The sequence below is a fragment of the Heliangelus exortis genome, chromosome 2 (genome assembly GCF_036169615.1).
Source record: "Heliangelus exortis chromosome 2, bHelExo1.hap1, whole genome shotgun sequence".
NCBI lineage: Eukaryota > Metazoa > Chordata > Aves > Apodiformes > Trochilidae > Heliangelus > Heliangelus exortis.
This window is the reverse complement of record NC_092423.1, coordinates 16,049,491-16,073,041: the sequence shown is the minus strand read 5'-3', so window position 1 is coordinate 16,073,041 and position 23,551 is coordinate 16,049,491. Positions and strand designations below refer to the sequence as shown.

The 23,551-nt window shown below is 45.3% G+C and overlaps 1 protein-coding gene across 2 annotated transcripts in view; it reads left to right on the top strand.

The window, feature by feature from the left end:
* The first annotated feature begins 602 nt into the window (after positions 1-602).
* Positions 603-23,551, top strand: part of JCAD (junctional cadherin 5 associated) — a 64,385-nt gene continuing 41,436 nt past the window's right edge. Inside the window, exon 1 of one of the 2 annotated variants that reach the window (XM_071734929.1) lies at positions 603-775. The gene's annotated coding sequence lies outside the window, so the exon portion shown is untranslated. The remainder of the gene's footprint in view (positions 776-23,551) is intronic. The other variant, XM_071734927.1, reaches the window with a different exon arrangement.

The following is a 23,551-nucleotide window of genomic DNA, read 5'->3' as shown; positions in this document are numbered from 1 at the left end:
GAGTTTAATAATGTACATAGCATTCTGTGAGGTGCAGGGCAGGTATCAAGCTTACATCTCTGTTGGGGATGACACTTATTCTGCATGATAATATTTGTTCCCACAGAACTGCATACCTCATGGCCTTTCAGAATGTTGCTTCTTTTTCTCTAAAGAGCTTTGTTTATTCTTTTGAAATATTAGATTGAAATCTATACTTTTTACTAGCCATGAAAAGCCAAACTGCTTGGACATCTGCAGAAATCCATGCTAACAGGTGTAAGGAGTATTTTTTTTACAAGGTACAACACCTTACATAGGTTAGTTTACACAGTTCATCTGCTGCCCCTCACTTGGAGTATCTAGCATGAAATTCCACACATGCCTTTTATTTAGGAAAGAACACAAAAGTATGTTATCTTACTCTTCTGGAATTTTCCACAGTTATTTAGCATGTTAGTTTAAGCATAATTGGCTAGTAGGCTCTTGAAATTTATATCTTTGCAGTACTTACTTACTTCGGGTTTAAAGTAGTTCATTTCAGTTGAGGTAAACGTGAAGCATTAGATTGCAAATGTACCTAATCCATCTCTCCTCCCCCATGACTAGAAATCCTGTGGTTAAAACAACACAGCCTCTATTCAGAGCACAAACTTAAGAGCTGCTAGCGGGAGCAGGCTTGGGATTTAGACAACTCTCAGCAGATGAGTCTGTTAAAGGATCTTTCTCGGGTTTGTTTTTCATCCTCCTTCTGATCCATGAGAAGAAACCAGGCTCTCTCCTCCAGGCATGCAAGGTAAAGATTTTCTGCATTCTGTGTGTGGCCGCATGTGCATGTAGAGGAGCACATAACTGACTGCGAAAACGTCGCAAATGTGATTGTAAATATTTCGTTGCTTACGGAGCAAGAAGCGTTTGGCAAATGGCATCATAATCTTTGTGTTAATCTGGTTTTGTAGCTATTTCCATATGGCAGTTAAATGATGAAATTATAATCTTGCACAGAGAAGCAAGCGGCAGCAATTCTCGGTGACACGTTGGGGAGGCTGAGCGTGTCAGCAATGTAGGAAATAACAGACCTGCCTTCTCTTGTGATCGAGCCAGATTAAAGCAAAACTGACATTTTGTTGACTATCAGGTATAGTCCCTCCTAGGTTGGCCCAGCTGCTGTAATCCCCGTGCGGGAGGCTGGGGCTGTGCCGGAGGATGGCACGGAGCCTGTTTACAGAGCAGATGCCAGCGCTGCTCTGACAGCCCGGGCACAGGGGCGGGTGCTCGCAGAAAGGTTTGGATGCGGCGCGCCGGAGAGTTAAATGCCTTCATTTGCTCTTAGTGCTTTCCAAGCCACAGGGGGGTGTAGGAAAGCATCAACTTTTCCTTGAAACCTTCTTTTATTTGAAATCCAGGAAACAAGCGTGATGCCTGTGCTAATGTTCGTGGAACCTCTCTGCCAGTGCCGGGAGCCTGTTTAACTCTCCCGGCCCCGACACCCCTGCTCCTCCCTGTGCCGAAGTTCGCGGTGCTCACTGCTGGGTGATACGACAACCCCATTACTCAGATTAACTACTCAGTTTAATTTTAAACAATGCTGCCACTCCTGTGTTTTTTGGTGGGCTTTTGGGGGGCGGGGAGGGGCCCACTTGTGCTCTCCCTCTGTCAAGGCAGCACAGAACAAACTGCTCAAGGCTCTACCTTGCCCGTGCTGGAGAAAACCTTGTCTCCCACCTGGAGATGCTCCCTTTCCTCTTTCACTTCTTTCCACTCTCCCTTCCCTTCCTTGAGAGAGACTGGTTTTTTTGAACTGTCCTGCCTGCAATAACTGATCTCTCCTGGTCCCCAGTGTCCCGCACTGTGTCACCCCAGTTGCACACAGTCTACTCTGTTTCTCCAGAGAAAAGAGGAGGACCCTGCTTGGCACACCAGGTCCCTCACAGCACAGAGCTTCCATGATGTGGGGAAGCCTCTTGGCTGGCAAAGGTGCCCTTGTCCCTTGAACCCACCCACAATGCTGCTTTGTCCTGGAGGAAGAAATGCAGCTTTATCACTTGGGTGTCTGGCGTGGGGACGAGCAGGAAGGGATGTGAGGAATAAAAACATGTGGCTTTTCGTGATACTCCTGTACAGCAGAGGCAGCTCAGAAGAGAGAGGATATGTGCAGAACAAAGCAATGTGGTCAGGCAGTAACTATAAAATTTCAATATAGAAAATGGAGCTGATGTAATTTTAACGTCCCAAGCAGTGCCAAGAATTCTAAGCTCTGTATCAAGATTCAGTGCAAATCCCCCACATACTCAAAATTTGTTCATGTGGAAAAATTAACTTTTATGGAAAATATGCATGGGAACCTGCCAGAGGAGTGTATTGCTTTATTTCTTTTATTAATTTTGAATATGTTAGTTCAGAGAGTAATCCCATTTTAGTATCAGCTGACTCTATCCAAGAAGCAGAAGTTCAAATATAAATACTGGAGGCAAGGGAACTGTGGGTTTTTTTGTACAACCAGTTGTTAGATGGAAGAGATGTTTGAGTAGGAAGGGGTGTGGGAAGTCTCAGTGGGATGACTGAGTTAAATCTTTTTTCCTGTTGACATATCTGAGTCGTGATAAGTTGCACCTGAATGGAACGGCATCATCAGCTATTATAACTTTGAATGCGTCAAGGGTGGGATTGTGTGCAGCTCCTATGACTAAGGTTACTCATTTGTGTCCTGCTAGAAGACCACATTTGCACTTTCTTATAACTTTGCCAGAACTCGGTTTAGACTGAGTTCTTTCAACTTGATTGTCTGCCTCAGGCTAAGTTCTTTGCTGGAAAAACCAGCCAAAATTGTCCAGCGATTTCCAAGAATGAGCATAGGGAAAAAGGCATTGTTGTCCAACTGGAAAAAAAAGAAAGGGAGAAACAGGAGGGGGGAAACTGGTGATCCCTTCCTTGGATAGTTCTTAGCCCTCCGCTTTTTGGAGTAGAGTTCTGAAATTTGGCAGCTGTGTGTCAGGTCTGTGATTTTTTTATTATTACTATTTTTTTAACACTGTAAATTTCCTCCAATTTGACTTAGTGATAGCTCTTGGAGGGAAAAAATAGCAACTTATGAGGGATGTGCTAAGGCTCAGTAGTCAAAATCTATGGAGATTTCTTCCCTCCTTAAGTGAGCTCATCCCAGCATCCTGGCTTCTCCCAGTGCTGACCCCAGTGATCCTGTGCAGTCATTCAGTGCTACCAAGTTCCTGCTGCCCCACTGCAACTCTGCAGGGACTGAGCTACATATATCCCCTCACTGCAGCCCAAAGCCATCCCCAGCCCCAGGAGCAGAATGAAGCTGGGCTCTCCCTGTAGCACTGCTCAGGGCAGAAAGGTTGTGCGCTGGAAAAGTGGCTGGGAAACAGCACTCTTATTCTGGCACCTGTCCTGTACAGCCAGGAGACAAGCAGGGATGCTGGAGAGGATGAGCAAAGGGAAGGTCTGGTATCAAAGGGATGCTAAAACTGAAGGATGGGATGGGACTAGGATGGGACTACAGGGTGCAAGTGAGGAGGCAGGGGCTTGGAGGGCTCAGGAGTGTGGCAGGAAGATTTGTATCAATGTGTGAGCCACCGGGAAAGTCTGGATGTGCCAGAGCCTGGTGGGAAACCTAAGCTGCCCCTGCCCTGTACCTGGTCTCTTTTTGGGAAGAAGAACATTTCCCTGAAGAACTGGCTTCGGTCCTGCTCTCCTTGCAGGGTTTTTTGTGCCAGGTTACACTGAGGCTTTCTCCAGGCCACAGGCAGTAGCTGTGGGGTGTGCCCCCTGTTTGCACATGCCCTGAGACCCCAGCTCTGAATACTTGCTCCTGGGGTGGAAGTTGATGAATGTTCTGCCTTGAGCTTGTCCTGTGTTACCAGATGCAGAACAGTTGCACAGCACCAACCATGGGGTTCCAGCTCACAGCCTTGAAGCTGGGGCTGTGGGACCAGTGAAGCCTACAAAGGTGGGTTAAGGCATGGGTATAGGGAAGGCCACAGTGGTGGGGACAGCCAGGGTGGGCAACCAAGCCACAACGCTGTCAAACTGGTGACAAATGTAATTGAGCTGATTGCTTGCATGCCTGCCTCTTCCCTCCATTTCTTTTTTGTTCAAGTGGCTAAAGCAGCAATACACCCCTGTCAGAGTTACCAGAGCTCAGAGACCCATGTGGAACACACAGATACTAGAGGGATGTGTGCCACTGGAATTTTCTCAGTGCTGGGAAAATGAGTCATTTTTATTGAGAGGAGCACTCACAAATGCAGCCTCAGATTGCACTGAAAACTAGGGAAAAGACAGAATCCTATATAACATCTTCTGCAGTACAGACAGGCCATCCTGTACCATGGGATAAAGCTGAGACCTCTGGCAAAATACTGTGTGATCTTCTAATTAGTAAGTGTATCATAACACATAGCACAAGGGAGCCCTAATTCTGGCATCTCTTGCCTCATGAGTTCTTTAGTCTTAACTGTATCCTTACAGCCTATTTTTGTATGCAATATATATGCAGCATTTGCAGACAGATGGTGAAATGTCAGGGTTTCCATTTTGCCACTTGATGTTATTTCCACATTGAAAGATAGGGAGCTGCAGTCTGCTTGTTTCCACACCTGCTGGAGTGGCAAAGAGAGGTGGTTTCCTCACCTTCTTTTATGGCTACAGGATATGGAGCATTCCATACAGGTCTCCTTCCATAAAGCCAGGATGTGAAGTTCTGTCATCTTTATCAGCTTCTGGGAGCTCCATGCACACACCAGAACTCCTCTGTGTGAGACAGTGTAGAAATCAAGACAAAAAGAACAGCTCTTGTTCCACAGTAGCTGTGAGCCTACCTGTATACTATCTGTAGACCAGAGCAGCCTACAGATGGGTACTGAGAGATGAAGGAGTGCTAAGAAGTTGTGGAACAGTGTTGGCCAGTGTGACAGGTCGTGCTGCAAATCAACAGCCTTGCCTCTGTCATGAGTGTCACAAGAAGGAGTTTGAAACAGGGGTTTGCAGGAGAGATGAAACAGAAAAGGAAAAGGAGTGCTGGATGCATTTGAGCAGCTGCCCCAAGCATCATGTAAAAAAAACCAAACCAAGAATATGCTTGACTGAGCACTGTGTCAAGCTGTGCCATAAACTTGGAAGCTGGATGAGAGTGGATGGATGGAGTGGAAACTGACAGCCAAAGGACCAGACATGCTTAATGGGTACGTCCTTGTGGAAGCTGTCAAGAAAGAAAGAAATCTGGGAAGCTGTTGCTAATACAACTTTGATGTGATGATTACAAGTGGGGAGCAACATCAGGAATGAAGCAGTCAGGTCTGTGCATGAGGTTTCTTGCACAGCTCTGGAAGAGCGGCTGCCTCTTTATCTGCAATCCTGCAGCTCCTTTCACTGCACACAGCCCAGGGAAGGGGTGAGGTTACCTCAAGGGTACTAACCCAAAACTTTCATGGCTTGATGAATTGCTTGACCTACTTGAGACTCACACCCTGTCCCTATCCCACTTATATTCCCAGCTAGTTACTGACTATATCCCATCTACAGTTTTGGTCTGAATTAAGCCAGTATGTGTGACATTATTAGCTCAACAATCACAACACTGTGCCCCAGGACTTAGTCTTTGCAGGAAACTAAAGTACATGCAATTAATTCTGCAGTTCCTCAATGAACAAAACGAGCCCTTTGTGTAGTTCCTATTTCTCATTTGTTTCCAAATATTCATGAATTATGAACTATTTTGTCTCAGAAATTAATGCTTTTTTTCCAAATTTTCTTCTTTGACCTACTCCACAGACCCCTGTGTCTCCCCAGATTGCATGGGCTAGGTCTTCTGTCCTGAGCCATGAGTCTTGAGTTTCTGCAAAGAACCAGATTGATCCCAGCCCTGAGAGAAGCTTGCTGAGTTCCTGTGGGTTTACCCCAGATATAAATTTGTCTTCCTGTTCTTCTATTGTCCAGTGACATGGCATAGGGTAAAGAAGTTAGTTCATGAATGGGTGGACAGATTTTCTCTCCTACCAATGTACAGCTCTGCATGAGTACTCTTGTAGCAACCATCTTGATAACCCAAGCAGTTTTGTTTTATACCAAAACTGTCCTGCATCATACAGGGAATTTGCCATGTCTTCAGATGCAACAATGAAATAGGTGTCACCCAGACTACATGACCTTTACTGAATCCCTGAATTTCAGGGACGCTTTGGAAAAGTGATTTATTTGGTGTTCTATTGGCTTGTGACTTAAATTCAGAAGGGGAGGGAATACACAGTTACACAGGAAAGGAAAAACTCTTTTCTGATATAAGACAAAGGCCTTACATTTATCAGAAGAAGACTAACACAGGGTGAGGCAGATGAGAATTTCAGTCTTTTCCACTGCTGAAGACCATTTGGGAAACCTCTACACAGACATAAATTCAAGTTTCCCACCCTGAGGTAATTGTCATGGGTTCCCCTAAGTCTTTTTCTATCAATTCATTTGCAACACCCTTGTCATAATTCAACACCCTTGAACATAATTCAAATCTATATGTGAGATTTTTTTCCCCCTTTATTTAGATGTTTTGTCCCTCAGCAGTGAATCTCTCATTTTTTTTCCTCTTCTTTTCTCTTCTTTGTTGTTGATTGGATGTTTATACCCTTGGCATTTCCTCCCTGGAGGGCAGAAAGAACCTCCTTGTATCCAACCCCTGGCAGTACGTGACACTGAGCTTTGGCTGTGCTCACTGCATAAGGTGACTCCAGATCTGTAGCTGCAGAGCACAACAAACTCTCACCTGAGCCCCAACCAAACCTAGCAGTGTTCTAATGTGAAGCCATGCTGCAATGTGCATCCCTCTGGTATGAAGGCTGTGCTGTGTGTCTGCTGAAGACTGGCCAACACAGTGATGGGCCACACATCACCAGCCAAACCCACTTTGTCCCCTTCCCCTGGGGCACACAGTCCTGCTGCTGCAGGTTGGGTCTCTAGCTGCCAGGCAGGCTGTCACCTGCTCAGCTAAACCCTGCCCTTACTTCTCTCCATAGCCATCTCATCAGACAAAATGCCAGCTGCAGAATGGCTTTCTTGCAGAGTGCATCCACTGCTGGCACTGCCTGGGTTTGTGCCTCTGCCACACTTTGGCACTGGGCAGAAGTGAGGTTTTCAATGACCTGTCTTGGAGAAGCGGAATCAAATGAAACAGCTTTCTCCTCTTCTGCCATCTTTGTTCATAACAATTTCCTCTGGCCTCTTGCATGTGTGTAATCAAACAATGCTTTCCACATGCTACAGCTCACTTGTTTAAATTTAGAGGAATCTCCCTTAAATATTTATTTAAACAATAACATCCCTTGAGCTCTTTATAAATTGCTGTACATGATTGGCTTTTATAAAAGACCTAAAAAAAGACCCCAACCTTTCCAACCTGGTTTTTTTTTTTTGGTTTTTTTTTACATTTAGTTGAACTACTTTTTGCTGCCATGCTGTGGGCCAGCAGCTCCTTCTGCCAAGGTGGTAGATCCCACAGCTCAGAATTCCAGAGCCTTCTCCACAGGAGTTACAGACCCAACTCTCAGATCATGCAAGCAGCTCCCTGAGTTGCAAGGCAGAGTTTTAGCAGTCATACTGTTTCTGTCTCAGGAACTCAACAACCATGTAAACTTCCAGAAATAGGCTCCTTTTAGAAGCAGGAGAGCTGCCCTGGGACCTGTCTGTTCCCCACACGATGTCTGGGACTGGAAACACGGGGATGCCTTCTGTGTCTCTTGCCAGCCAAGGAGTGATGCTGAGGCTGCTGATACCTTTCAATACTACTTGAATTTTAACTTCCAAACCTTCAGTTCTGGGTATTTTCTGATCATAAGACCTTCAAGACACATAAACCACGCTGTACTATTCAGTTGAAGTCCACGGATCTAAGAAACACTCAGCATCCAAAAAAAAAAAGATTTTCATATTTGTACATAAGTTTCATATTTGTACATAAGTTTCATATTGTACACAAAAGGGAGAATCGTAACGCTTCACTCAGCAGGCCATGAGTTGCTATTTAATTTTAGCTGCAGGTAGACTTTCACCAAAGTGTTGGTTGTAGTAGTGTTATATGTTAAAATGTTTGCTTGAAATTATCCATGTTTAAGAATAAGTGGTGGAGAGCTGCAGCCATTCTTCTGCATTTCTAATTCTATATCCTTCCAGAATCTTGATGAATCAGATACTGGCAAAATCTCTGTAGTTAATATGGGTCTGGTAGAAATTGGATTACTCACCAGCTAAAGTAAGTGCAAAGGAGATAATTCATTATGCTGTTCCTTAACTATAATTGAGACTCATCTCCCTGTTCTAGGCTCTGTGTGGGTTTAATCACGGGAGCCAAACGGGGGAGAAGTACCAGAGCTTCTCTGAATAATTTTTATTCTCGTCCCAGTTCTTCATCACTAATTACATCAAGACATATTTCCATGGAGACTGGAAATGGTACCATAAGCTTGCTGTCACCCAGGTCCCCCTGAAACCTTCACTTGTTCTGCTAAGTGCAGTGCCTCTCTGGAGGGTCCCTGGGGAGGAAGAGACAGGCTGCCTTTTGCTCAAGATCCTTCTTGTTCTAAGAGCAAATTTCAATAGACTAAACAAAAAGACATATTCTTTTGAGATTAAATGCTATTGGTGAAGCTGGGGGATCAATTAGCCTTTTCTGGTGGCTGAGGATGATTGCAGAAACAGTTTTGAACATCAGGAGGGCATTGAGCATTACTTTCCTCCCCTGGTGAATGTAATATGTGGAAAATCTGTCTCAAACATTCTTTTTTCGTCTTCCAGTCAGAACTGGAAAGACCTCCTTATACTTTTCTCTCCATCAGACAAGGCCATTGTCAGCAACATGGATGCAGTATCACAGTTCAATAATTCCAAATCAATACTTCATTATTTTGCTCTGGTCAGAGGAAGCACATTTTTCTCTTCATGGGTACATGGAGACTTTTTCCAGCTTGCATCCACCCAGCCATCTTGTGTCATTGTTAGGGTTGATTCGTTCCCTTTAATTTCCTCATGTTATTCATTCACAGCTTCTGGCTTAGACCTTTCATGGTGAATGTGTCTGAAAGCATATTTCTAGAATAAAGTGCTTTTTTTTTTCTTTTTAATTTCTTTCCTGTACTAGTCAATCTGAACAGATGCTTAGTAGCAAGAAACAGCTTTTTCTTCCTCTCCTTACAAGATTTTTTTCTTTCAATGGCAGCTCTTGCATAGCTCCTGCATTGCACATGGCTCCACTGGGCCCAGGGTTTGCATTTCATGGGAGTTTCTCAGAGTCATAGCTTTATCTTTGTATATAATCAGGTCAGAAAGTCAAATTGCAGAAAATTTGAGGGAGCTGCATGGTCCTGAATATGTTTCAGATATGTCCAGGTCACTTAATTCCAGAAAAAAATGCAACATCTTGGTGGTTCAGGAATGAAATAACTTGTTTCCGGTTTGAACTGACTCAAGACCTCTGACTGCCTCTCGGTTTGGCACTAGTCCATGCCCTCCCATTTCTGCTGTGATGCCTCGTGGGGGGTTGTGTTGATCTGCAGTAGCTCTGGCTCACCAGCTGGGCCGCATGCAGCCAGGGGCCACAGCAATCAAGGTCCTGTGTCGCTCCACTGGAGGTGAAAACACCTCTTCTGCCAAGGAATAGGCTTTCCTCATGATCCTGCACACCTGTAATAGGAGCTATTCACCCAGAAAGAAAGGACTTTAGTGGTGTGACTGAGCACTGCAGCAGAAATCATGTCTCCTCCTGGGAGTCCCTGGGGACCCAAGAAATGCACTGAGAAAAGCAAAACTGAGGAAACCCACCCATGTACCATGGCATGAAGCTGGGCCAGAAGAAGCAAACTCACTCATTTCATTGCATTGTTGGAGGGTCTGGAGCTATGTAAACCCAGTTGGTTTTTTCTGTGCATTACATGCTGGAGAACTGTGGACAGCATAGGCCTGGGGCAAGAGCAGAGGGAGCACTGTGACTGCCGTACTGGGCATCCCCACAGAGGTCCCTGGTGTTTGCATGGCCAAGGACTGCTCAAAAAAGCATTGGTTGAATTTGGCCATGTCTGTGTAGCTTTATGAGCACTGAAACAGCTTGAGTCCAAATGATGAACTGTTGTTATTTATTAGGTACAATGCTGCCCAGTCCTGGGGCTGAACTCTTCAAACCAAGGCCCAGTATATACAATCAGTTCTGCCTCTCTCCAAACAGCACCCTGCATCAATCATAGCACTGTAAATAGTTTACACGAAAATGCAGAGTTCATAATTTATTAAATAAGTCTCTTGTCAGTCAGATAAGTAAATATTTCGAAAGACTGTGAAAAGCATGGCAATCTCCAACTTCCCAGACCAGCTCCAAATGGATCCAAGTGAGCAGGCAGACAGATTTGCTTTGCCTTTGATGTTCCTGATCCACACTGGGTTGAAAGGGGATCTGTAAACAAGCCTTCCTCAGGGAAAATAATTCAGTTTTTAAAATGCTGAACTTTCTGTAGAGATCACAAGAAGAAGAAAACCACGGAAAGTGCTTGCAAATCTATCTTCCTGAAGAGGTAAGTTTGAACTTTTGCAAGTCAGAGCCTCTCCCTCATTCCCCACATCCTCCTCACTATACCCAGACAAATGAGGTGGATGCCAGCAAACCTCTGCTTCAGAAGGAATGGCTCATTCACTCCTGGGGCCATAGCTAGATGCTGCACTGGTGGGACTCTGGCACTGCTGGTGCAATGGAAGCACCTTTACACCACCTCATGGTGTGGGCAGCCATCCCATGGGCTTTGTGTACATATGAGGAAGGGAAAGGCCTTGGCACTGACTCCCACATCTCCACTGCCTGCCTGTGCTAAGTCAGTTTTGAAAACTGTGGTTTTGAAAACACAGCATTTCACAGCTAACTGTGCACAAAACATACAGTGCTCTGTTTAGTTTCAGATGTTGTTTTTGAGGTATTTCTTTGCAATAGTTTCCAACAATTATTTGGGATCCTTTTCTTTGGAGTCAACCGAGTTGTATCAGTTCACCTCCTTTTCAAAAGGGATCCTGTTACAGGCAGGAATGCGGAGTTAAAAGGGTCTGAGCAATTGCAACAGGAATTTGTTTTGGAAGCAAGTGAGTCGGAAGGAGAGGAAATGGGCAGTCCACCAAAGGCTTCAGCAGGATTATCCCAACCTTTCAGCAATCCATAGCTGGGGCAACCTTTGGGCTGGGACTGAGTCTGCTTCCAGGGCAGGCAGGGACAGGCTGACCACTCAGTCCAGCAGTTTTATGCAGTACAGGGGTCTGGTCCTGTTTGAAACCTCATTTGAAAAATCCCCTGGGCTCAGAACTCACTAATGTGGTGGCCACCAGGAGTGTTGGAAACTTCATGTGGGTGCAGATGGCCACAGGCAGGTGCCATTGGGTCACTGGGTTCTGAGGAGGGCACTACATCCAGAACCCCATCAAAAGCCATGCACAAAGTTAACTATCAGACAAAAACTCATTGACTTGGGGTGAACCTGATGCAAAGGCTCTAGCTCAGCTGTGTGTTTGGCATTTCCTCCTCTGCTTCCTGATTGGAATTTTGTTTCTTTCATGCTTTCTTTTAATAAGATTTTAATTATTTGTCTTTGAGTTACTTCAATACCTGCTGTTGCTGGTGCAACTGGGTAGTTACCTTAGAATCCATGTTTCTGGGCACTGTGTCTATTACTTATTTAATGTCAGAGGTATGTGTGAGGCTGTCCATATCTGCAAGAAGACAGGGTTTCTATCCCAGGACTAAATCAAGGACAGCACAGAACAGGCATAAATAAAGCATAGGTTGTAGAGACAAACTGTCAGTGCTTCTCATCTCCTTAAATATCTGTTCATGTTTGTGCACAACTGTAACTACTGGCACTCCTGCCTCAATGTATTCAGTATAAACTGATGATTGATTGAGAAAAATTGTGAGTTCCCAGCTCACATCCCCATCACAGACATGTCCCCCCCCCGTACTGGAGGGAGGGAAGGGGCAACCCATCTTTTCCATTGACCACTACCTGCCCATGTGTCCATACCCTGCTGAATTCTTTCTAAGCAGGTGATATGCTGGGAACTACCTGTGGCTTTTGTGTAATCTGAAGTTACTATGAAGCTGCCTCTGCTTTAGTGTTCCTATTGACCAGCACCTACAACAGGAAGTTTGGAATGGGAGTAGATTTGTCCTTATCTAAGTGCATTTCTTTTCTTCATTGCAGCATGTCACTAGTTTTCCATCCATTAGTGATTTTTTTTCCCCCTTCTTAATGTTGTCTCTGATTTCTGTGTCATGTGGGGGAGTATTGTCAGATCTCATTCTCATGATGGGAGAGGCAGAAAATCCTTTCTGTATATCATGTGCCCTTGGCTCCCAACACCACAGAGGATTTCTTCAAGCCCTGCTCATTATCTCGTTTTATACTTTAAAAGAAAAGCTAAAATGCTGGTGACAAATGGCCGCATTTATCACATTTAATTGACTGGCTGTTCTTTTAAGCCTCTGAAATACACACTTTGGGCCAAAGTACTGCGAAAAGAACATGCCATTTACCCTGATCTGCTGCCAGGTCACATTAAAAAATGTTCAGGAGGTGTTTGCTAGACCAGTACATGGAGCACGCTCTGCTCAGCAGCATGTCTCCAGCTATATTATGTGCTGCTCCTTGAAAAAATGACTGAGCAATTGCATCAGAGGTACTTCTTATCCTTTTCTAATTGCACTTAACAAGTTTACTTGAAACTTATTCATGTGCAGCACAAGGCCTGTGCCCTCTGCAGACAGTGGAACTTAGCAAAAGGTACAAGCACAAACAGCGATTCTGGGGGTGGCCAGCCATATGCACAGCCCTTACCACTGTGAGGTTGCTAATATTTATTACAACAACAGAACTGAGTTTCATGCACCAAAAAGGAGGCACCATGCTCCCATCCTGTGCCTCCTATGCTCTCAAATGTCCTGCCCTGCTACAGCAGAGCCCCTGGTCTTTTTGGAGCCTTGTCTGTGCTAGCCCATGTCTGCACTTGTGGGACCCCAAGACTGAGGTCTAAAAATCTTTCCCACAGGAGGAACCATGCTCCATGTGGATTTTCCCCCCTATGTGCTTGGGGTGATGTGGCTCAGCCTGCAGGTCCCACAGCCCCCACCCTGTGGGTGATCCCTGCTCTGCCACCCCAGGCCTCACCTGCAGTGTAAGTGGGTGCACTCTCACCCCATCACCATCTCCTGGTTTTCTACCAATCCTGACAGTCATCCTTTCATGAGCAAGCAGCAAAACCAGGGTTGGAGTGAAACTCTTATGGGAAGGGTGAAGTTGTTGCAAAGTTTTAAGTAAAAGTGCCAATACTTCTCTGTTGACTAGGAGAGTGCCTTGAATGGGACCCTGGGAGTTCCTCATCATCCCAGAACTAACCAACATTTTCATAAATAGCTTGGGCAAAGAAAAACAGACAATGTGCTTGTTGGAGCTCCTGCAGGTGTTGTGCTGGCTGCAGGCTGCAGGAATGACAAACGGGAGATAGGGATTGAAAAGCCCTGAGATGCTATTTGGGAGGGATGAATGCACACCTCTTCCCAGTACCCTGAGACATTCCAGGGCTGGGCTGCCTGGGCTCAGCTGCTGCTCAGCTCCAAGGACCTGCAGGTTGTGATGGGTCACAGGCTGACTGAGTGCCTGAAGTGTCATTTTGTTGCAATAAAAACCCAACCCCAGACTTCATTGTGGAGCATATAAGCAGACATACAGCATGCAAGGTGTCTCCCTTCCCTCTCTTCAGCTCCTCCTCTTAGTGCGAGACTTCACTTGGGGATTTTTTTATGTATGGGGATGCTATTCCTCAAGAAAGGAGTACACAGGTATGTGCAGAAAGGCTAGGAAAACTGGATTTGATTAAAAAGCAGATGTCTGAAGTGAGAAATAATAGCTTTCAGACACATAAGGGCCTGAGCAAAAAGAAAGTAAATTAACTACTCTCTGTAGATAAATAGACATGTTAAAATTTCAGCGAGGGTCTGTACTGGATCTGGCTGGAGGGAGTTAAGAAAGAGTTAAGAGAGATTTAAGAAATGTTCCTAATAGTAAGAGTTGTAAAATGCTGAAATACTCCATCTCAAGAGACTGGGGAGGCTTTGTTATTAGAGGTTTTTAAGAACAGGTTATCCAGACATCTGTAAAGACTGACTGAGGCAGGGGGTGGAGGGATGGACAGGAGCCAGCTTGAGTCCTCATGGACCCTTCTGCATGACGTCTTCATCATATTAATCTGGACACATGAAACTCCTCTTAAAAAAAGTACTAAAAACATCACTCTGGCTTCTAAACAGCCTCCCAGAAAGGTTTCCATCTTGACAGAGAGTGTCTCCAGTATGAGGATGGAAACCTTTTGATTCCTTTCCACGTTCCACTCTCCAACAAACCTGCTGCAAAGGGGCTGGTGAGATGCACAGAAATGTTCTCCCACTCCTGTTCTGTGCTGGCCTGGGAGCCCACAGCTGGAAAGGGCTGGAGCAGGTCACACATTCCTGCTCATCCCCACATGAGCACACACAGTCACCCTGGAGCACATGCAGGGCACCCCAAAACCCAGTGCCACCACCCCCAGTTGCTCTCTCCTGGAGAGACCCTGCCACCATCCATGCCACGTTCACCACTGAGACACTTGGTATCACATGCTAAGTAAAAGATTGACACAAATCCCACTGTCCTGATTAGCGACCCATCTAATCCCTGTGATGTCAGCAGGGTTTTGCATGGCAGGATTTGGCCCATTGCCCTCGTGCAGGCACTGCTGATGAGCTTTGGGTTTTATTCCCCTGACTTCTGACTGGCACAGGAAAGGAGAGGCTGCAGGTGTGAGCCTGCAGCAGGAGCCTGCACTGGGGATTGAGCCATCCAGCAAAATTGTGACCAAGTTTTGTCTATGCCAGTGGGAAAATGGGACTGAAAAGTGTTTCCTGAAGAATGAGAAACATCCCACCATGGAGTTCCTTTTTAACCACATAGCATATAATTATGACTGATTATATCTATGTATATACATATGCATATTGCAATAATACTGTTTTCATGCTTCCTACAAGCACATTTTCTGGGGCTAAGGCAAGGTACACATGTGATGGTGGGAGGAAAGGGGAGGAAACTGCTGCTGGACATGGCAGCTCTCCTCTATTCCCCGTTTTTAACACCAGTGGAATGTGCCTGGCAACTGTTTCTACTATTTAAGAAAGAAGGCTCCTATAGAAAATCTTGCATTTTGAAGCAATCCTTTTATAGGCATAAAAAGATTTTTCCACATCCCTCTATTTTATGTCTTTTTTTACTCAGACCCATCTACTCAAGTAATTATTTGCAGAATATAATGCACTGGAGTCGGACATTTTGTTTCTGTTCTTGGTGCTGGAGATCAAATATCTCACCAGTTTACCACTTCAAACCACAGGGATGCAAACTGAAGTCAGTTACACTGTGGGTCAGTGCAAGAGAGAATTGAAACTGGTCCCATACCCATCTCAAGAGATTGTAAGCTGACAGTGCCCCATCACAGAACTGAACGTGCCAGATGTTTTGCAGTGGGTTTGCCATGGTCACACTGCCCTCTCACGAGTTTTTACTCCTGCACTTCTTCTTAATAGTGGTCAGTGTTAGTGGCACTTGTAATCCCCTTGATTTAGAGGTAAAAACACAGGTTTTTAGAATACGTATTGTAAATAACCATTGTATGCAATGCACAACCTGCACCTGGAGCGGGGACTGGAACATTCAGCTCTTCTGTTCCAGAAGTTGGACATGTAACATTGATGTCGTTTCGCTCCAGAAAACAGTGAGCACATCCCACATCCTGGACAGTGAGTTGCCAGCAGCCATGTGGGATGGGAAGGTGAAATGGGGTGCCTGGGCTGTGATCATGGGTGCTCATGCAGAAAGACTTGGCCAGCCAGTGTGTCACATGTAAGGTCTCAGGTGGGAGGCATTCAGCCCAAGGGCAGATGCTGATCTGATTGGGCTGACAAAAATGCTAAGATGTGAGGAAGCAAAGCAACCCTTGGGGATTTACAAGCAAGCCCACAGACACCTGAAAGCTCTCTGGGACCCTCTTTGGGCACCAACATTTTGGGGAGTATCCAGGCCCAATTACTAAGCCTGGCACCCAAAAGCAATATTCATTACACAGCTCAATGCTTCTTAAGGACCAGCACAACCTTTAATGTATTACTTCAGACTATAGGATCATATACAGTGCTGGAGGTAGTTGTTCTACAAAACAAGGGAATTACAGAGCCCCAGAAGCTGCTCAGTGCCAGCTGCCCATTATCTCATCACATACGTATCCTGCACAACGATGCTGGCACTAATACTTCCCTTCATTCCTCCAGGGACATGCCTGGTACCACCAGCTTGCACCCACATAAATAACAACTTATCCAAGCATCTCCCCTGCAAGTGCTGGGGGAAGGGTGAAGGACATATGTCCCAGATGGAAATGCAATTGGGGGTTGTGCCCTTGGTGGCTTTCAGTTACATAATTTTATCTCAATGTGACCTGAGTGGGAGTCCTCCACAATCTCTGTCATCCTGTTTGCATGCTTGCTTTTTTGTGAAAGCAGGGAGACTGGTAATCAGGAGGATGGCAAAACTACTGCAAAGCAGCTGAGACTCCCAATATATGGTAAAAAAAAATAATTTTACCCTGTTAAGTTGTTCCAACTTGATGGAAGAGGAATGTTCACTTATTCTTGCTCCAAAGTGATGGAGATCTCTGACTTCAGAATAATAAACCCTGATTTACTCCCATCCTGAATGAGTGGAAAATGCTGAAGTTAGATTTTGGATCAGTGGTACAGGTACCAACTCCCCAGGCTTTGAGAACTCTCAACTTGAAATCATCTTTGAACTGCATATGAGGCCACCGTGGAAAATTATGTGATCCAGATATTCTTCCAGCTCAACTAGAAGGAACAATTAAGACCAGATATATTGACAGAATGGGGATGGAAAACTAAGTGATGTCTGCCCACAGAGGGACAAACTCATAGCTCTCTCCCAAATTGTGGGTGGTCTATTGTGCATCACTCTAGTCAATGAGAACATTACACTTATGCATGCCAACCTAATTTGAAAAACTATTATTTAAACTGAACAATGAGTGTATTGTAACCTCATCACTTGCACATACTGAGCCTCAGCCCTCCATTCTTCTCCAGTACATAGTAGCCTCTTCAAAATTCTGAACTTTGCTTTTAAAGAAGGAATTCTGTGGGCGTAAAGTTATCATAGAAGTACCCAGACCACTGATGAGTGTTTTCATCCACACAGAGCATAAGGCAACCAGATGATTTATTTTTATTGGCACTGCAGCCAGATAAGCTTCCACTATTATGAAGGAGAGAAGTGTGGGTTGGCCCAGGCTGTCAGTCAGAGTGCGCCCAGCAGAAAGATTACAAAATCCAATTCAGTAATTACATCCTCCTCGAGGATGGATTGCAGGGGAAGGCCAGGATCTCTGCTTCTCTCATTGCACTCAGAAATATCCAGGAGTGCTCCCAGTCAACAAAGTCACCGTTTGCTTTTGGACTCTTGTTGATTTTTGTAAGTGTTGAGGCATGCTGTGGGACATCACAGCAATGCTGCAAACTGAAACAAAAATGTTCAACTTCAAAAACCCCTAGACACTGAAAAAATATAAGTCCTTTATAAAGGTGATGAGACAGACTTCTCCCCTTCAGCTGTTGCTGTTGTGGCACTCAGTGCCATGGTCTAGTAACCACAGCAGTAGTGGATCAAGGGTTGGACTTGATGATCTCAGTGGTCCTTTCCAACCTGGTGGCTGATTCTATGATTCTGTGCTCTCCTGGCTTCTACAAAACAACATTTTGTGGTCACCTGGACTTTGGAATTCAGGGGAAAAACTTCTGATGTGTATCCCCACTCTTGTTGGGTTGTGGCTAATTGATAACAGATCCTATCCTTTCCTTGAAGTAGTCCCTGATTATCATGTCCCTCTGAGATCTCAGGTGGGAAGTGAATTTTTTCTTGGACTAAAGATTGCTAGATTAATGTAGTAATTAAAAGACCCTGGATATAAATGGATAAGCAGGGATGAACATTAAATGATATTAACAGCCCTGAAGAACTGTTCCATAGTTTTAAATTTCCATGTTGCTGGTCTGTGAGCACAGTTGCACTCACACTTCTTGGACAGCAGCATCACATCACACTTTGCATCTCCTTCTGCTGAGAGGAAAACAAGGCAACTCTCCTTCAAGGACAGCAGCAAAGACATCCCAAAGAAGAGTGAATCACAGTTCCACATACATTGAGTGTGTCTGAATGCATCCACTGTGGGGAGTAGAGCTACTTGGACTTCTGTGACCTTAAAAGGTTCTTCCCAAAATAAGGGGGTTTGTCACCATTTTTTAAAGTCATTTGTCACAGGAAAATTTGGAGACAGGTGAGCATTGCCTGCTGCCAGCCTTGCAGGGGATGAGCTGCTGTCACCCACAGGCAGAGATAGGACACCTTGGGTCACCTCTGGGTCAGGTGCTACATCCAAGGGGCTCAGCAAAGGTCTGAGTTCAGCCAGCAGCTGGATGGTGCTTTCTGCTGCTGGCAGACAAGAGAAAGCCTCAGAGGGCAAGGTGCTTCCCACAATAAAATCTAATTGGCAATGGTAAAGACCTGAGGGATCCCTCAACAAGAAAACCAGATCCAACTTACCCAAATGTCTGGTCATCCAGGCTGGAGTTAATGAAGAGCCTGGGGCAGCTGAGGAGAAACAATGATGGAGTTACTTGTAGGAGTCTGTGAGGCTGGTTTGCTCCAGGGTCTGAGCCCTGCCACTGCCTTGCCTGCTGCCTTATGGCTCCCACTGCTCTCCACAGTGGCCTGGGTGAAAATGTGACTCCTAATTGGCATGGCTTTAATCCTTGTAAACCTGCATCCCTGCCATGGAAAGTAGAAGAGAAGGTGGTTCAAGGCAGGTGGGGGCTCTGCCATGGGGATGCTGTGGCCTTCAGAGGACACACAGAGGGACAGTGGGTGGTGAGAGAAGCTCCTCTCAGCAGGCACTGGCTGTGGCCATGCTCCTACCTGTGGTTATTTCAGGGCCCCAGCATGCCTGGATTTGGACCTTTCTTCTGCCAAAGCATGACTGCCACGAGGCAAGGACCCCACCACTGCATCCTCCACCCCTCTCGGACATCAAAATGGCTGTGGTGGGAAGGAACCTCTGGGGGGCATCTTGGGATTCAGGTCACCAGCCCTTATTGTATTTGTCCTTCTACTCGAGGATGAGATTATTGCCTTCAGCTGCCAGAAGCTGAAAAAAAAAAGGTATGACTCAGATCTGTTTTGATACCACTGCAGTTAGATTTTCTGTCCTGTGCAGGAGAAACAATGAAAGGTGAAATCCCTGTAGGGAAGGATTTGCAAAACTCTGTGGGAAATTGGTATTACAGATAATTGTTTCCTGCTGAGAAGGATCTAACAAAACTTTTCAGAAAAAGCTGCTCTTTTCAGCAATATCCACTGCAGCCTACCTGGGCACAAAAGTGTTTCTCTAGCATAAATATGCTTTGCTGCACATTTTCCTGCTGCACCTGAAATCTGGTATTGGTTAATTCCGCCGGGATTTCCTTTAAAAGAAACACGATAGTGTAAATGATAAACCTGTTAAATTGCAAATGGAGAGAAATGGTGGGTGCTTTGGCCTCTGGAGAATGGAGACCTTGATTCTTCGTGATAGTTATTGAGACTTACTTTTGAAAACACGTAGGGAAAATTTATTGACTATCAGAACAAAATCTTCTCTCCTAAACAGGCTCATACTGCCAGAAGTCACCAACTTTGTTTCATAATACTTGGCTGAGGATAAAAAAGACACTTATGGGCAGCTTCTTTTTTGTATCTAGTACCCAGTATTTTGGGAAGGGAGGTACCTGTTGAAGGGAGCTCATTAAAATAAGCCAGTATTAATAAAATAGTAAATATGCATGTGATGTAACACTAGTTATTACCATTGTGTGGTAAAAAGCCATTAACATGGATATGCTTGTACACATCCAGAAAAATCCATGTTTTTCTTTAATCCAAGACACCTTTGACTTAGCTCTAAGCCACTCTGAGCTGCATGAGTGTGAACAGTGGATGAGAGAGTGGATCCTCAGACAAGCTCTTCTCTTCCCTCTTCCATTGAACTTACCAACGTAGACTGATGGCACTTGCTGGGTCAGATACTGGTGTTCACTGAATAAAGCCCTCTTACTCAGCTGCCTCTGACAGTTCTAAACTTGAAGCAACAGACTTTGACCTCAACAGGAGAAAACTTCTGCTTATAATTATCACAATCAGAAAAAAACCAAGAGTACTGTGACTGTTTTATTAATAGAGTGCTTTGCTGCTCCCAGCCTTTGCAAGTTCTGTGTATCTGGTTCTCCAAGAATATTACTTCTTGGAGCCATTTCACATGGACTGTGAAGGACAAAGGCATTCCTGAAAGCTCACTTGCCAGTTCTGCTGCACTGCCAGCACCAGTAATTTGAGAAGGAATGATGGTCCCTCTGAAATACAGATCGCAGCATGGCTGGAAGACAGGGTCCAGACAGATGCACACACATGGACAGATCTACAGAAGATTCATTTTCTGCTCAACTGTTGCCCTCATCTTCCCTCTTCTGCTGCTCTGCAGTTTTCCTCTCAAGATGTGTGGGCAGAGAAGACACCAAATGTGATCTCTGAAATAATTTCAAAAGCATGCCTCTGCATTGGCCTCTCCTCTGCACTGTAGGAAGAGGAGACAGTGGCAGAAGGCTGGAGCAGGAAGGAGCTCAGATCTCACATTTTCCTTACATGTCTCAGTAATCGCTTGATGAAGAACTAGAGTGTTTTTGCAGAATAAAGGGGTGCTGATGGCATCTGGCTTAACATGATAAACCATGCTTGTCTTCCCAAATTTACTGGCTACCAGCTCAGCTCATCTGTTAGATTGGTATAGTGGCTCCCTGACATCATCAGGAGTGAATGTGTTACATCGATTAAGCCTTTTACAGTCCAGCATGGACTTTGTTAGACTGCATTAACTAAAGGCTTAATGAGAAAAACAGCCTGTGTGTGTAGAGCCCTACCTGAGATGTGTATTTGAAAAGTGCAAGTGTCTGTTACACGGACCCCTAACTACTTTATCAGATGAAAGCAGAAATCTGGCAAGGCTTAATGATCTCAGAGCAAGACGTGTGAACATGGTTGGAAGATGTCTCTTGGATATCTCAAAATGATTCTGAGGCTGCAGGAAGGGGGTGCTGCCATCCCAACAAACCAGTTCCCAGCAGGCATGCCTCAGCTTGTCACCTACCCAAAGATCCTCCTGGGATGTAATTAGCTTCTTCAGAAGCAGGGTGAGTAGGATGTATTAGAAGAACTGTGGTGTCCCTGTGAACACTAGAGCTTGATAACCAGACTTCTGTAACTATTTTGAGTTCTGTCCTGAGGAAAGAGACACATGGACAGATATAGTCTGCAAAGTAGAAGAGTTGGTTAATGGAGGAATTTTATACCATGTTAGGAATGACTTTAAGCAGTTCCTGTATGGCCTTAACTATGGGTCATGATACAAGTGGCTTTAAGCCATGATCCACCCAGCTCCCACACATGTAGCAGTTGCCAGAGACCACCTGTTTCCACTGTCCCCTACCACGACATAGGTAGCAAGAGCAGGGGAAGAGGGAACATCTGTTTTCTGTGAAGGGTATGTTCATCTCTTCTATTCTGAACCCTTCTTAGGAAGTGGAAGAATGGGAATGCTATGAGGGGAAAACATAACCAAGCCATACTAGTGGCTCTTCCCTCAGCAGCAGGAAGTCCCCCTTGTGCCATGCTCATCATGATTCTGGCTGTGAAGAGCCAGCCAGCACCACCCTCTCATGGCAGTTAAACCAACAGGGAAAGGCAGCATTGGACACAGTCTGACCAAGAGCAGCTGCAGTTGCTGGATTTGGAGCCCAGGAGCCCAGAGCCCCTAAGCAACCCTGAACACATCCACCTCATCTGCAGGGCTGGGTGGCAGAGAGGCAGGAGGCAGGCTGCGGTGGCCAAGCCCAACTAAGATGGCAGGATCTAGAGTCATCCTCATTGCAGAAATCCAGGTTTTTAAAGAAGTTTCGGGAAAGGGGTGTACAAAAGGGGGAACCTAAGTCCTTAGGCAGCTGTGAATTGCTGTCTTGGATTTAGGCACCTAAGTGCTTTTTTGGACCTCCTCCCAAACACTTCATTGAGTGAGTGTTGCATTAAAAACAGCCCAGTGAGAGGATAAGCAGCAACAGAAATGCTCCAAGCTGCTCTTTTATTGCATCCTAGGATGTTAACAAATGATCACTGCAGAAACAGCTGTACTGGGTACGGTGTCACTGCCCCATGCTGTTTACTTCACCACATCTAGATGGAAGGGAAACACCCCTCAGCAGAGTTTTCCTCACTGGCTTCATTGCAAAACCATCAGTCTAGTGCAATCCAGAAAACTAGCCAGGCTAGTGCCACTGGTGTTGAAATGGATTTACAGGTCCCACTACCTATGCCTCTGACCCTCTTAGGGAGAAAGATGGCTTCTGGCCAGTGGAGGAGGCCAGCATCTTACAGTAGTATTGCTGTTTCTGTAATGATTGTTTGCTTCTTTCCTTAAATACGGAGTGGCCACTCGTAAGGACCTGAGCTATGCACTAAGCATCTCACTCTGCAGCTTCCCTTCTGAGATGTCTCGAGCACCTACACAGTTTGTGGTGCTGCTCACAGCCACCAAGTTCAAGTTGAATAGAAGGAGGACAGAAGTTTTTCTAGAAATTACAGGAATTAAAAGGTAAGTCTGTGTGTGTCATTTCTACCTTAGGAAAATGTACTCTGACTTTGGTGGATTCATGGTCACAGGTGCACACTGCCTGCAGGGCACAACAAAAAGAGCTGAAGTGAGAAGATTAATTTCTATTTTGACTTACTCCTTGGAATGGGTGCAGCTCTGGTTCTCTGATGTCTGACTGACTATAAGTTGCACATGCAGGAGAGGGTTTAATGCACTTTCAAACAGCAGTTTGGAGGCTGGTTGGCTCCTTTTCTCCCAGGGCCCTCCTGAGGGCAAAGTGCTTCGAACCAGCTTGAACTAAAGATCTTCTTGGTTCAGGTGTTTGTAACATCTGTGAGAAGAAGGGGGGTCTTGTGAGACTCCGCCAACTCCAGTTCAGGCAGTGGGATGTGGGACCCCTAGATCAGGGACTTGCCTATGGGGATGATTGGTGTTTGGGCAGGGTTAGGGTGTTATTAAAGGGTGTGTGTGGTATTAATGTCTCACAGCACCCTGGTCTTAAGACATCCTGCCTCCTAATAAGAGCCTGCATAATGTTTTGGCACCACAGCACTGAAATATGCCTAAATATCAGGGGTAAAGCTTGAGCCAGTGGCAAAAGGGTGTGATAAATAAAGGCTTCCATGGTAGCTGTTTCATATCCAAAGCACAGAAAATATGGTCTAGGTCAAGGTGCGATTCCACTGATGAGTCTGAAAGCCCTCTAGTGAATCTGAAGGCT